Here is a 17,016-nt window from a genome sequence, read left to right as displayed (position 1 = left end):
TTGATGCAGTTTGTCTCCATAGTCATCAAGAAATACCCTGCCCTTAATATCTTCTTTGCTAGAACGAACACATTCATGTGAGGGCTGCAGGTTTCGACATGTATCTCTTCAAGCAACCTAGATGCCTCTTTGGCATCGACACATTGTAGCTATTACACCCCATGATTTTCAACGTGAAAGTACGTCGTAAGTCAATTGATGTAAGCTCGGAAATGAGATCCTCTTTGAAAGTATATAAAGTGATTTAATGTTGTTACACCCCGTACTTCAGACGTCACTGTCATTATAGGATTATCTAATATAAAATCAAAAAGGAATAAATCCGTCTACAAGGATAAGAATGGTTTAATGTCATGATACGACTATATATGATGTTTGGATATGAAGTATAAAGTTTGGGAAAAATCGGATGTAAGTTGCGGAAAAATCGACTAAGGATTTGCCTTCTAATGAATCATTTTGAGCAATACATTTTATGTGTTATATGAGGTTTTTTTGGGACATATCATATACTCTTGGAACCTAGTTTCCAACAGTATAAACCATTTACTCATACGACATCGGGGGTAGAGAAATATGGATTTTTAAAGTAGGGTCGCCAAGTCACGTCGCTGCCCTTAGGAGAAACTGACAGGTTTATAGGCCAAGTTGCGATGCCGTTTTCTCCCAATCTATATAGAGTTTTAGGGAGATATTTATATGTAATTAAATCGCCATGTGTCTAGTTTCTAACTCTGAAAACCGTTTGTCAATACAATATCAGAGTAGAGAGATACAAGTGTCCGAAGTTACACTGCTCAAGCCGCCAAACAGGCAGCTTACCCACCTGCTTGGAGAATTGAGGTGGTGGGCTTATAAGTGGTCTAATACCCTTATATCTCATCAAAAATACTGATATTAATTACACCAAAACAATCTCAAGCTCTCCAAGAACTGGTGCAAGATCCCAAGAACCAAACTCAAGGGAAATCAACTCAAAACACCATCAAAGGTGTTAAAGACTACAAGAGAATGCTTCTATGATGTTGTGGTGTGATTGAGGGCTACTGTAAGCTAAGTTGAGATAGGGTTTCGAGTTGTAGCTTCTGTACAAGGTATGTATAACATCTTCTTGATTGTGCCTAAGGTTAATCTTGTGTTGGTTGTATTGTTTGAGTGAAAAACCATAAGATAGCACTTGAAAGAACATGGGATGAGGTTGTCTTTTTGGTTGGACCGTTTTGTGGCTAAATATATGGTTTGTGGTGGCTGAAAATTGTGAGAAATATTTTGATAATTTTGTTGCTGCTGTTGTTAAGCTTTTTTAGGTGTTAATTAAGTTGATTGAAGAAGAAAAGATGAAAAATAAATGATTGACGATAAAGATAAAGGTGCTAGACGTATGAGGCTGTTCTGGAAGGCATTTTGTGGATGTTTTAAACTAAAAATTATATGGTACATATAAGTATGATGTTTTCAAGGTTGTAAACTAATTTATGGAATAAGAGTTGGATTCAATTTATATCTTGTTATGAGTAAAAACGAGCTTGCCGCTCAATATGATTGTTAAGATAATCGGAGAAACTCATATTGGATTATATTGTTGTTGTTGCTATTGTTGGTTATAGTTGTTGTTATTGGGCTGTTGATGACCATTAGTGGTCTTTGAGATATATTAAAAATAGGGGAGTTGCTGCCCGATTTTCCTTAAGCCATACGACTAGCCAAATACAATGGTACAACATTAAATGTTAACCGCAATATCATTTCACTTGTTGTAGATGGAAGAAGTTGTGTTGAGCTTGGTTGAGTAATAAGGAAGAGATCATACAGTTATGTTAAGGCTATCCCTTCTTTCCTTTTGGCATGATCCATATGATACAACGAAACGAGCAAGCACGCAAGTTTCATGAATGATTCTATTCTTAGAAATATTAGGGTTGCCTGTGTTCTTCATTCCCATAAATCCTACTATCATATCATCTGTTCATGTGTCTCATGACATTCCAAGAGATCTTATTGTCTTACTTCTTATGCATTGCATTCATTTATACATGTATACTGACCCATGACCAGATGGCGTTATATGCGCGTATAGTAAATGTATATGGGGTATGGGGAAAGGTAATGGCATTATATACGCACCACCACCTGATCGGTTGGTATATGTTGATGATTCTACCCACAGAGGCCGAGATGGTATGATGGGATGATCTCAGAGGCTTGATTATGTTATGTACACATATACCTATGCATGATATGACATTTACATGCACATGCATGACATTATAAATGTTTTATGATTCACAGAGCTATTCAAACTTACAGGTTGAGTACTTTACTGCATATTTCTTTCATGTCTTTTATATACTACTTTTCATTCCTTACATACTCGGGACTTTATTTGTACTGACACCTCTTTTTCCTGGGGACGCTGCGTTTCATGACCGCAGGTCCTAAAAGACAGGTTGACAGTTCTCCTAGTAGGCTATCAGCTCAGCGAAAGGTGTTGGTGCACTCCACTTGCTCCGGAGTTGCCTATTTGGTTAGTATGATTTGGACATGTATTGACTGGTATGGCAGGGCCCTGTCCCAACCTTTATGATATTTATGTATTCTTAGAGGCTTGTAGACAGATGTCAGGTATATGGATACATATATGGCCTTGTCGGCTTCTGTTTTGAGTTTACAAATGATTATTTCGGCCATATAAGCCCCTATATCACATGTATAAGTTTCTATATCATGTTAGGCCATCCTATGTCTAGTATTCCCTTATGTTTTATTTTGATTATCTCATGACAGCCCTTTTGGCCCATTTACCAATGATAATACGATAAGAAAGATATGTTACATTGGTACTCGGTTGAGTAAGGTACCCGGTGCCCGTCGTGGCCCTTCGGTTTGGGTCGTGACAAAAGTTCTACATAAGAAAGATATGTTACGTTGGTACTAGGTTGAGTAAGGTACCGGGTGCCCGTCGTGCCCCTTCGGTTTGGGTCATGATATCTTGTATTTGTGTTGGGCCTGTAATTGTCCTAGTTAGGCATGTGATCATTCTATTTGAACTTGTAATTATGCTATTTGGGTCTATAATAACGAATGATGGGAAATTATTGAAAGAGGGGCTGGGGTACTCTAATTCTCGCATGAATGGGTAGAACACATGCCTATTGGGTCTAAATACTTTATTTGCTATCTTGTTTTCCATGCTCTATTCCTATGAACTATTGCATATAGACAACATGCTTATAGGCCATCAACCTCGAATATTCACCTAGGTAGCTTGATTTAGTACGTTAATTAATTGTAATATTGACCATGTTAACAAGACTCGCTATATGTTTAGAAAATATGCTTATAGGATTGAAATTGAGTTTGTTTCCTACTTGCTTAGTCTGTTTTACTTCTGCGTGTAGATGGCTTGCCTATAGGATTCCGCTTTAAGTAATTGAGACTGTTTACATTGGTATTTTCTTCAACTGTATGGTTCACCTACAAATCATGGCTATAGGATCAATGAAACAAAACTCCCGCCTTTCAACAGCTTTACGCCTAAAATTGTCTGTGGTTGACCATTTAGAACCATGCTCATAGGACTCCATGCTGATTATTTGAAACTGTTTACGTGGATATCCTCTTTAATCACGTTGCCTGCTTAGAAACCATGGCTATAGGGTTAAAATACAATGAGAATCAGCATTACTCAACTACTTGGGTTTTTAAATCGTCTAAGTTTAATCATCTAGAAATCATACCTATAAGTCTTGCGCCATTCAACATTGCCCCAAGCCTGCCTACCTATAGGTGTTCACTGCATAATTGTTTGTGTGCATTTGAGCTTACGTGTGGAGACCAATTTAACCCCTTAATTGTTCACTATATGTTGTCCTGCTTGTTTTGAATATGCGCCTAGTTTTATCATATTTGAGAATCCTAAGTAAATTCTAGAACCACCAAAGTAGTAGGTCTAAACCCTCATGGACCATAGGCTTGGGATAGGTAAATCACGCATAGGACGCGGTATAGAATTGAACTAGAACACTTTAGGTAAATAACTTTAAGATAGTAATTAGGTAGCAGGAGATGATAGTTTGTGCCCACTGAATAATATGTGCAACCCTCGGTACAAAAGAAGGACGGGAAAGTCAGAGTGTGCATTGACTATCGAGATTTGAACAGAGCGAGTCCTAAGGATGATTTCACGTTGCCCAACATACACATACTGATCGACAACTTCGTCAAGCGTGAACTCCAAGCCTGTTGTTGGGAATCTATTTCTATATGTGCCACATGTGCCTATAGGTGATTTTGTGTAACCTTATATGTATATATTTATTTTGAAGTCCCTGTTCTTTGTTAGCTATAGTGTTAAGGACTAAATTTCCTAAGTCTTGAAGTTGTTTGGTTGGCCTAGTATATAGATTGTCACTTCTATTGTGACGGCTAGTTTGGTATTCAGTGGGTAATCAAGGAAGTTGTTTTATTGTTTGGGCCTAACTGTTGGGCCAGTTTGGTACTCAGAACTGAAGCATATCGATAGCCATCAGGAGTGTGGGACTTCTCATTTACATAAGGTTCCAAGCTTAGGTGAAGGCTCAGAAGCATCCATGGGTATCTTGCATTTGTGTTGAGCCTGTAATGGTCCTGGTTAGGCTTGTGGTCATTCTTTTTGAACTTGTAATTATGCTATTTGGATATGTAATAACGAATGATGTGGAAATTATTGAATGGGGGGCTGGGGTCTCTAATTCTCGCATGAATGGGTATAAAATTTGCCTATAGGATCTAAATGCTTTATTTGCTATCTTGTTTGACATGCTCTATTCCTATGAACTATTGCATATACACAACATGCTTATAGGCCTTCAACCTCGAATATTCAACTAGAGAACATAATTTAGGAGCTTAATTAATTCTAATATTTACCATTTCAACAAGGCTCGCTATCTGTTTCGAAATTATGCCTATAGGATTCAAATAGAACTTGTTTGCTACTTGCTTAGCATGTTTTACTTCTACGTATATAGATGGCATTCCTATAGGATTCCGATTTAAGTAATTGAGACTGTTTACATTGGTATTTCCTTCAACTATATGGCTCACCTAGAAATCATGGCTATATGATCAATGAAACAAAACTCGCGCCTTTCAACAGTTTTACGCCTAAAATTGTCTATGCTTGACCATTTAGAAATCATGCCCATAGGACTTCATGCTTACTGTGTGAAACTGTTTACACTGATATCCTCATTAATCATGTTTCCCGCTTAGATATCATGGCTATATGGTTAAAATACAATGAGAATTAGCATTACTCAACAACTTGGTTTTTTAAACCGTCTAAGTTTAATCATCTAGAAATCATGCCTATAAGTCTTGCACCATTCAACACGGGCCCAAGTTTTCACTGCATAATCTGGAAAGTTGTTCGCATAAACTCCTAACTTTTTGTGTGCATGTGTGCCTACGTGTGGAGACCAATTTGAGCCCTAAACTTTTCACTATGTGCAGTCCTACTTATTTTAAATGTGCTCCTAGTTTTATCATTTTTTAGCATTCTAAGTTTGCTAGAACCACCAAAGTAGTAGGTCCAAAGCCTCCTCGACCATAGGCATGGGATGGGTAAAGCACGCATAGGACGATGTTTAGAATTGAACTAGAACACTTTAGGTAAACAACTTTAAGATAGTAATTGGGTAGCAGGAGATGATATTCTATGCCCGCTGAATAATATGAGCAACCCCTACCTTTAAGGGGGTTGCGAAGTATTATTTATGATGCACTGGGTGATCTTTTAGGCTAAAAAACGTAGGACCCCCCATATATATTTACTACTTGCACACCTGTTTATTTGAACTCAGATCAAACTAGGTTGTACCTTTCAATCCTCAAAAGATTGTACCAATCACTTATTAATGTGTAGTCTACTTTCTTCATATGTGCAATCCTTTTATGCTTGTTTCACTTTGTAGTTAGATATTTAAACTCCCTTTCTTTCTTTAACTTATACGATCACATAGGACAATTAGAATACAATAATCCCACATAGCGTAAAATTCGACTGGGAACCTTAGTTATGGATCTCGAAGAGTGCCTAACCCCTTCTCTTCGAGGCAATATGATCCCTTACTCAATATTTGGTAATACGGACTAGTTAAAACAGAGTTATTTGCAAATAAGTGCACTAACACTTTAGGTGATGACTCTTATCTTTTAATACCCATTTAAAAAAGTTATCACACGTCAAAACCCACTTTCGCGAGAAAACAAAGTGTTACGTACTCTTGGAAAAAGAGAAATGATTTTTTATACCCAGTAGACCTTAAAGAAATCACAAAAAATGCAAAAACAAAGCGATTAAATATGAGTCATGTTTTCTGAGATAGACAGAGAGGATCAAGAGGTTTATTGATAGCCTCAACTATGGTCTAAGTTACTGCTTAGCTCGAGAAGCCGAGATGGATGCTAGGTGTGGAGCTAGATTATGACTTTCACACCAACTTCTACACCACGCACTAAGCCAGCTCTGTGTGAAGGTTGAATGGGACGAGGCTTCCCTAGAGGGGGAGGTCAGTTAGGCAGTGGTCAGGACCTTTGCTATGCCTTTCTATCTAGGCCAGCAACAGTTTCTTCCAATATCATGATCACGTGTATTATTTTCGTGTACCGTAGAGATGCTTAAGTATTATATGACCCTGGTTCCACTTATTCGTATGTGCCACCATACTTTGCTCATTATTTGGATACGCCTCGTGATTCTTTAGATATGCATGTCCATGTATCAGCACTAGTGGGTGATTCTATTATGGTGGACCATGTAAATCAGTCTTCTTTGGTGACCATTAGGGGTTATGAGTCTATAGTCGATCTTTTATTGCTTAGTAAGGTTTATTTTGAGGTGATTTTGGGTATGAATTGGCTATCTCCGTACCATTCTATCCTTGATTGTCATGCTAAGACCGTGACGTTGGCGATGCCGGGGTTGCCTAGGTTTGAATAGAGAGGTTCTCTTGGTCACACTCCTAGTAGAGTGATTTCATGCTTGAAGGCTCAATAAATGGTTGAGAAGGGGTGTTTGGATTATTTGTCCTTCGTGAGGGATGTTAGTGTTGATACTCCTACAGTTGAGTTGGTTCTAGTACTGAGAGAGTTCCTAGATGTGTTTCCTGCAGACCTGTTGGGCATGCCACCCAATAGGGACATTAATTTTGATATTGATTTGGTGTCGGGCACTCGGCCCATCTCTATTCCACTATATCGCATGGCACCAGTACAGTTGAAGGAGTTGAAGGAATAGTTACCGGAGTTGCTTGATAAGGGTTTCATCAAGCCTAGTGTGTCACCTTCGGGTGCACTTGTACTATTTATGAAGAATAAAGATGGTTCAATGAGGATGTTCACTCACTACAGGCAGTTAAACAAGGTTACTATCAAGAACAAGTAACTACTACCGCGTATTGATGATTTCTTTGATCATCTTCAAAGTGATAGTGTCACGCCCTGACCTCAAGGAGATTGATTGGCGCTCAACAGAGTTACCCCAGTTGAGCAAGCCTACACAGCATGGTCTACCCAACTCACCCATAAATAAAGAGAAGAATACACTTCATTAATTAGACAGTAAGAGGTCATGTGAATAGCACCAGTTCATTTCCATTAGTTACGTCATTAACAAGTCTCCAAAACAGTACATTGTACAATCATAGTTAAAGTGGAACAGATGATATGATTACAGAAGTTTTAGTTTAACCTTCCCAAAAACAGATACAACACACACTATGTCTACGGAGCCTCTAATGGGAACAAATGAGTGCTATGACAGAGCCGGCAATAAAGCCCCGACTATACCTCAAAATGCTATGTACAAAGGATAAGAGAAACATGACCCTGAAATGAAGTGGGGCTCACCAAGTTAGCTGAGGAGAGGGTATGCTACTATCACTGATCAATACCACCTACTACGGAACAACCTGCATCCATTAAAGATGCAACGCCCCTGACAAAAGGGACGTTAGTACATATGGAATAGTACTAGTATATAATCAATAAAACATACTACCGTAATTTAAGTATAAAACATGAAATAAATAGTAGACTCAAACGGTATCAAAGTATCAAATTATGGGAAAAGTAAATTTTAAGTAAGTTTCAGTAATTAAAATAGGAGATCTTTAGCACCGATACACCACCATGTTTTAGCACGGAGTATGATCTCAGCCCGACCGGCTAAGCCGTCTCACTCTGAGACATACACTCACAATACCACCATGTGCATGACATGTCGTCCTATCTCAGCCCAATCAGCTAAGCCGACTCACCACCATGCCGTGTGGATCGACATCACATCACATCTTGCTAGCAATAATCTCATCCTATTTAAGGGGAAACATCTCAACACACCAATCTCATCCCATATAAGGGGAAACGGTCTCATAACATTAACACGGGGATTTACCCCTCAATCATTCCTACACCGACACGTGTTGTTTTGGTGTTAGGTTGTTCCTACCTACCCTACATCGGTGGCTAAACGATACTCCCAAAGCATTTATTATAAAAATATTTACCACTCATTTCACATTCTTTTACATGTCATTCATTTGTTGGTACCATTGGCCATAACGCAATATCAATCTTGGCACGTTGGACGTACTTCATAATTCATGCTCACTATTTCACTTTCAAACATCATCATGGATAATCAACAACAAGGCATTTCAAATTAAGACTTTAACACATACTTGAGCAATTTAGGGTCTTAGGCACATGTGATTTCTTTTACACAATTTGACATGCTAACTTTCGTTAGAAACACATTTTTTTAAAATCATAACACACAACCCATGTGTAAACCACATTCTCAAAGTAACTCAACATAACAAGAATCTTTCAAATACATATTGAACGCATATTTTTTTTTGACACAAGGATTATTTGGAATAATTCAATTTATGATAAGCATCACGGGACATACAAGGGTATTGTGGGGTTCAACTCTAAGATAAGAGTTTTGCCAACATACCTCGAAAGAGCTTTTTGTAATACAATAATAATGTCCCAACACTCCTAACGATGCCAATCTATATAGGAGGGGATAATTACAAGCACGATTAGAGAAATTCGTATGACAAGGTATGTTACAATTATGACTCAACTTTTCCCTCAACCAATTCAACAACAAAACCACCCAAGATTGTTCAACAACTTCCCACAAGCCCTATTAGCTCTTGATGTGATAAATCTACCCTTATCACCCATAATCAACCCCAAACCCGAAATTAAAGAATTGGGAAAATAAATCCGTACCTATTTGAAACCCTAGCAAGTTTCTTTCGATGAAATCCCAAGGTTCGATCAAGGTGGAGTAGTAAAATCCTTAAACCTCCCTTTCCTCTCTCAATAATAGTTATCTCCTCTCTGTAAAATGACAAGTGATACTACGAAAATAAACCCTTAGTCTAGATAAACGAAATGAGGGTCAAGTTATAGAATTAGAAAAATGAAGCTCCGACACAGATTTGCGGTCCGCAAAATGGGTTGCATAATGTCCCTCTAGAACTGGGCATGTCTGCCCCACTCTACGACCAGTCTACGGTCCACAGACATGTTCTGTGGTCGCATAATGCGCCACAGAACTTCCCTCCAAAAATTTTCATGTTGGGTCTGCGATGGATTATGCGGCCCGCATAATGCTCCGAAATATTTTGCCTATTACTCTGCTTGAGTCTGCGGCCAATATGGAGTTCGCATACCAGTTTTGTGATCGCAGAATGGACTGCAGAAATGCCCTGTATTTCTAAAAAAATTATTCAACTCCCCAACGCACTGTTCAACCCAAAAAGTCCGAACTGCAAAAATGCATAAGTCTACCCCGGCATTACGAAACCCCGGGTTTTAGGTGAAATATTTATGGGGCCTTGCAGATATGGAATTCTCAAAGATTGATTTCAGATCAGGGTACCATCAGTTGAAGATCCGGGCTTCAAATATTTCAATGACAGCTTTCAGGACCCGCTATGGTCACTATGTGTTTTTTGTGATATCTTTTGGGCTGACCAATGCCCTAGAAACTTTTATGCACTTGATGAACATCATATTTCATCCCTATCTAGATTCCTTCTTAATAGTTTTCATTAATGATATATTGGTGTATTCACGCAGTCGGGAGGATCATGAGCAGCACTTGAGGATCATGCTCCAGACATTGAGGGAGAATAAGTTATATGCTAAATTATCCAAGTGTGAGTTTTTGGTTGGACTTGGTAGCATTCGTGGGCTACATACTGTCCAGTGAGGGGATTAAGGTGCATCAAAAGAAGATTAAATCAATTTAGAGCTGACCCAGACCGTCTACCGCTACTGAGATTCGGAGTTTCCTTCGGTTGGTCGTATTATTGTCATTTTGTGGAGGGGTTTACATATATAGTAGCCCATTGAATAGACTAACGCATAAGGGTGACACATTATGGTGGTCTAATGAGTGTGAGGAGAGCTTTCAGAAGTCAAGATTGCCTTGACTACAGCTCCAGTTGTAGTTTTCCTTCGAGGTCGGGTTCTTATATAGTCTATTGAGATGCTTCATGAATTGGCATTGGATTTGTATTGATGCACGAGGGTAGAGTGATTGCTTATGCTTCACGTCAAGTAAAGCCCCATAAAAATAACTACCCATTGCACGAGTTAGAGTTGGCAGCGTTGTTCACGCGCTCAAGACTTGGAGGCATTATCTTTACGGCGTGTCTTGTGAGATGTTCACAGATCACAGGAGTTTCTAGCATTTGTTCAAGCAAAAGTATCTGAACTTGAGGCAATAATGGAGGTTAGAGCTACTAAAGGACTATGATGCCACCATTCATTATCATTCAGGAAAGCCGAATGCGGTGGCCGATGCTTTAAGTAGGAAGGTTGAGAGCATGGGGAGTGTTGCTTGCATTCTAATTAGGGAGAGACTGTTAGCATTGGATGTTTAGGATTTGGCCGATCGGTTCGTGAGGTTAGAGATTTCGGAGCCTCGCAGGGTTCTTGCGTGTGTTGTATCACAGTTATCCTTATTTAAGCGCATCTAGGCACGCCAATATGATGATCTCGACTTACTTGTCCTGAGGGACATAGTACAATATGGTGATGCTAAGGAAGTTACTATTGGTGATGATGGGGTATTCAGGCTACAAGGTCGGATCTATGTTCCAAATAGGGATGGTTTGCGAGAGTTGATTCTTGAGGAGGCCCATAGTTTGCGGTATTCCTTTCATCCGGGGGCCGCAAAGACATTATTTGAGGTAGCACTATTAGTAGAGGAGGATGGATAAGGATATTGTAGAGTATGTTGCTCGGTGTTTGAATTGTCAGCAGGTCAAGTATGAGCATCAAAGACTTGGTGGTTTGCTTTAGAGGCTTGACATATTGGAGTAGAAGTGGGAGCATATAACTATAGATTTTGTAGTTGGGCTTCCACTGGCCTTGAGGAGATTCGATGCAGTGTGGGTCATTATGGATAGACTGACCAAATCTGCACATTTCATTCCAGTCATGACTACATATTCTTTAGAGCAGACGGCTCAGATTTATATTCGAGCGATTGTTCACCTTCAAGGTGTGCCTGTGTCTTTTATTTTGGATCGAGGCACTCAGTTCACATCGCATTTTTGGAGAGCAGTGCAGAGAGAGTTAGGCACACAGGTCAAGCTGAGTACATCATTTCAATTGTAGACAGACAGGAAGTCTGAGTGCACTATTCAGATCTTAGAGGACATGTTACGTGCATGTGTCATTGATTTTGGGTGATTATGGGATCAGTTTCTACTATTAGGTGAGTTCGCCTACAAGAACATATATTAGTAGATTATCCAGATGAATCCTTATGATGCCTTATATGGGAGGCGATGTCGTTCTCCCATTGGTTGGTTTGAGCTTGTGGAGGCTAGGTTTTTGGGCACTGATTTGGTCCATGATACTTTGGAGAAGGTAGAGTTGATTCAGGAGTGACTTCGTACAACTTAGTCAAGGTAGAAGAGTTATGCTGACAGGAAGGCTTGTGATGTTGCATATATGGTGGGCGATAGGGTTCTACTCATAGTTTCGCCCATAAAGGGTGTGATGAGGTTCGAGAAGAAGGGAAAGTTGAGCCCTAGGTATATTGGTCCTTTTGACTGATATTCATGGTACTTCTAAAGCATAGAAAATTGAAACACTAGATGAACTCCCGACAAGGGTGATAAAGCAAGTCTGCAAGCCACCTTAACCACTCTCTCCAAAACCTCAAATGGACCAATGTTCGAAGGACTCAACTTTCCATTCTCCCTAAAGCTCATCATGCCCTTCATAGGAGAAACTCTAAGAAAAATCTTTTCACCTTCCATAAAAGCCACATCACGAACCTCCCTACCAGCATAACTCTTTTGCCTGGACTGTGTTGTACGAAGTTTCTCATGAATCAACTTCACCTTCTCCAAAGCATCACTTGCCAAATTTGTGCCCAGTAACCTAGCCTCACTTGGCTAAAACCAACCAATTGAAGAACGACATAAATTCTCGGCTAGTAGTTGTTGTTGTAGGAAAACTCTGCTAAGGGTAGAAACTGGTCACACTAACCCTCGAAATCAATGACAAGGGCTCTCAACATATCCTCCAAGATCTGAACGGTCCATTCAAACTACCTATCCATCTGAGGCTGAAATGCAGTACTCAACTCCACTAGCGTGCCTAACTCATGTTGAATAGCTCTCCAAAAGTGAAAAGTAAAGTAAGTGCCACAACCCGAGATGATAGAAATAGGTACACCATGCTTCACCCTATTTTCACAAGTTAAAACAAACTACAGCTTATCGTACTCTACAGGGTTATTTGATTTTTGAGTCGCCACCTAGTATTTAAGGTATACTACGACACCTATACTTCACTATATAATGCACACTTTAATTGTAGTCTACTAAACTATTGAGATTCTAGGTAAGGATTCAAATGATCTCGAGGAGAAGGTGTTAGGCATCACTCAAGATCTACAAAATATAGTTCTGGTGGATTCAATCAAACAAAATATGGAAGGTTCAAAAGGATGATTAAGTAAATATTCATTATTATCACAAAGGCTTGAAATAAGAGAATGATTAACATGTACCCAAATAAATAATTAAATACATAATGAATTATGCGCAAATGAAGTATGCCATTGACTTTGTGTTTTGTAAATGAAATGATTAAGGTATATTGAATGGTATAGAATATATGAAGTGTACAATGAGTCATGTTTTGAAAGAATAGACCAAGTGTGAAAATTAGTTTAGACAAAGAAAGTAATAAAATATGCAACAAGAATAGAGTATGAAAAGTATTTAAAAATACAGTAATGAATCGTATTGTAGTGTGAGTTGAATAATATAAAAGAATTGTGCTTAAAGAATGCATATCAGCTCAAAGTATTTAAACAAAGATTTGAATTTCACAAAAATAAGCTTAAAATAATCGACTTATGGTTTGAAGATAGAAACTTTGAATGAGTGACTAAAGTATGAGAGAACATGTATTAAGGAGTAGAGTGAAAAGAAAAGAATGATTATTTGCATATGAGTAATTTGACCAAAAGAAACAAAGTATGAAAATATTAACATGAATGAGTATAATGAATTAGATTACAAAGACATATGTGCAACAAAATATTCTGAAGTTTGGAAGAATTAATCCAAAACAATTAGCCTATGATGGAATTATAATATTAATTAGTAAGCGACTATTCACAAATTAAATAGTATAGATGGAATAATGTAAGCATTTGATTAAGTACGATGATAAAAAGATCCTGATGTTTTTCATGAAATGTTAAAGCCGATTTTATGTATTTTGGCAAGTGACAAGCTATTTTGAGTTATTTATTTCAATACAAATATTTAAACAACTAAGTTAATGATTGACCTATCATGATATCATAAGTGTAGTTAATCTAGCATATACAAGTGGGTCTAAACTAAGAACATTAGTAAAAGTAAATACAACATCTACTAGTACTTTACTATACATGTTTCTTAAATACAATCAGGAACGGGAAGCACGAAATGGGGAGTTTGACTGGGATATCGAGTCAACCCATATGATTTAAAATATAAACTAATAAAGCGACATGTTTTTATAATGGTTTTTGATTTAAAATGTTTTTAGAATATTGTTCTTGAAAATGATTTGAAAATATTTTTGGAAAAGGTTTTTTTGGAAAATAGTTAAAAATATTATAGTAGGTTCAGATATATGTAGGAAGCACTTGGTTGCAACTATGGTAGCTAGCCGTTTCGCCATCCAAAGTGTTATTGGCTCGTCACATTCTCGCCTTTCTTTTTTCGATGTTTTATCCTCATATCCTCTTTATTTTAGGCCCAACTCGAAGGGTCAATCGATGGGTCGTGGTCTCAAAATATTATTTTCATCAGCCTCAATGCGGTGCGGTATAGCTCATTATCAGTAATCCTTTAACCATATATTAGAATACCGGCCATAAACATGGTAGCAACAGCAATAAACAACAACCAAAACTACAATCCCAAAGATGTTGTTAGACTGGAATTAATAGAATGCAGCAGTGACAACATTAAACGGCCAGCAACACCTAAGTCCCGAAATTTGTCAAAAGTTCCTTCTTTCAGTGTCATGTCAAGACACAAGAACAATGAATGTAACGACCTAATTGGTCATTTTGAGCTCTAAGGTTCCCTTCATTGGTTTGAGGACTTGAGCGGCATCATATTGTGTATTATGACTTCCGTGCATAGTCGAATTTGATTTTCGGATGTTTCGGGATAAATTTTGATGAGTGATTATCACTATAAAAACTCAAGTTGAACATGTTGACTGAGATTTAACTTTATTGAAATGACCCTGGAACGCTATTTTAATGGCTCTGATACGTTTTTATTGTGATTTTTGACTTGGGCTTATTCCCGGAATCAAATTCGGAGGTCGGTATGTTGATTTGTATTGATTTGCATAAAATTGGAAACTTGAGGTTTAGAAGTTTGACTGTAGGTTGACCTCATAGTTAAGTTGTTTGGATTTATTTTTCGGGACTTGGAATACGTATGTTTTGTAATTTGGAACTTGTCCGCAAAGTTTAGCGTCATTCTGAGTTGATTTGATAGGAATGAGATGCGCCATTGTGTTTTTAGAAGTTCATGAGTTTCATGTTGATTTCATGTGTTTTGGGGGTTCGATTCATGATTTCAGATATATTTTGATGGTTTGATCACGTGAGTGAGTTCATGTTATGTTTTTAGATTGGTATTGATTGTTTGTGTGGAGCCCCGCCGGCTCGGGTGAGTTTCGGACGCGTTTCAGAGAGTTAATAGAAGGTTCAGATTTTGCTGGTGCTCTAATCTCGCTTTTGCGAGAAATATGTCGCATTTACGACTCTCGCATTTGCGTATTCTTCTTCGCTTTTGCAAAGTACTCTGTGGCCTGTTTGTGAAAGTGCAGAGTTTGCATTTGCGAAAGTGCAGAGTTCCCATTTGCGACCTATTTGTCATATTTGCGATGACAGCAAACGTGTGAGGTTCTTCGCTTTTGCGATCATTTTCTCGCATTTGCAAACCCCATATCACATTTGTGACACCTGCAACTGGACATAAAAGCTGAGGGACGGAAATTTTGTCTCCATTTCATATTTTGTAACCCTAGACTCAGGAGTAGGCGATTTTGAAGAGGGATTTTCATCTACAATCATTATGTAAGTGATTATGATCAATTTTCAACTATTTTACATGATTATACATGAGATTTAACATTAAAATTATGAGAATCAAAGTTAATTTTTGAGAAATGTTTTCTATGTTTTGAAAAATGAGAATTTGAGAATTGATAGTCGATTTGGACTCAAATTTTGAAAAAAACACATATATGGATGCTTAGGGTTAATTGGCATCATTGAGTCGATTTTCGTTAGATTTGAGCCGAGCGGAGGTGAATTGTAAAGGAAAATCTATTTTAGAATATTAATTGAGGGATTTTAAGGTAAGTATATTGCCTAACTTTGTATGGGGGAACTACTCCATAGAGATTGGTTTGTTTGCGCTATTTGAACTACGTGGAAGATATGTACTCGAGCTGACGAGTGTGTACACGGCTTTATATGTGGAAATTTGACCGATTTAGTCTCTCAGGGTTTATGCACACTAAATTGAGGTTGCTCTATCATGTTATGTCCTCCATTATCAAATTCATTCTTATATGTTTTATTTGGAATTGTTGGTTCATATCCTATCCTTGGTTGTACAATCTACTGTTACATGATTTAATTATAACTATTGCCTCATTACTGTTACATGTTATCCCTTCCGTATTTGATTATCCTTAATTGAAGTTATTGTTTCATGTTATCTCTTCCGTAGTTGACTATCCTTAATTGAAGTTATTGTTACATGTTATCTTTTTCGTAGTTGATTATCCTTAATTAAAGTTATTGTCACATGTTATCTCTTTCGTAATTGACTATCCTTATTTGAAGTCAATGTTACATGTTATTTCTCTCATTGTTGAATTACTCTTACTTGAAGTCATTATTACTTGTATGTATTTCATCGTTGAGCTTATTCTTCCATTTCATTACATTGTTTCCATTCTTGTGTTGATTTACTTGTTGTACCTTGTGTTATTTCTGTCCTTGTTGAACTCGGTGTTGTTGAGTTGTGGCCTAAATATGGTTGCGGTATAAGAATTGTTGTTGTGTAAATGTTGTGGTGTACGTGCACATGTGGTGCAGGTTGTTATGATATGTTGTTATGTTTTTGGCACAAGTGGTATTGTTGAGAGGATTGTCGGGGTGTTCGCACGTGAGTTGTCCGTGCTATTATTATTATTATTATTATTATTATTATTATTATTGATATTTGCAAATGTGGTGTCATGACCCAAAATCCACTATAGGTCGTGATGGAGTCCAACGTCGCTGTTAGGCAAGCCAACGGTGAACTACCAACTAAATTATTCATTTTATTATTTTTGAAATTATGAATCTTATTATATAAAAACAATAAGGCATTAAAAATTGTAGATACA

The sequence above is a fragment of the Nicotiana tomentosiformis genome, chromosome 9 (genome assembly GCF_000390325.3).
Source record: "Nicotiana tomentosiformis chromosome 9, ASM39032v3, whole genome shotgun sequence".
In the NCBI taxonomy this organism is placed as follows: Eukaryota; Viridiplantae; Streptophyta; class Magnoliopsida; order Solanales; family Solanaceae; genus Nicotiana; species Nicotiana tomentosiformis.
This window is presented reverse-complemented; position numbering follows the sequence as displayed.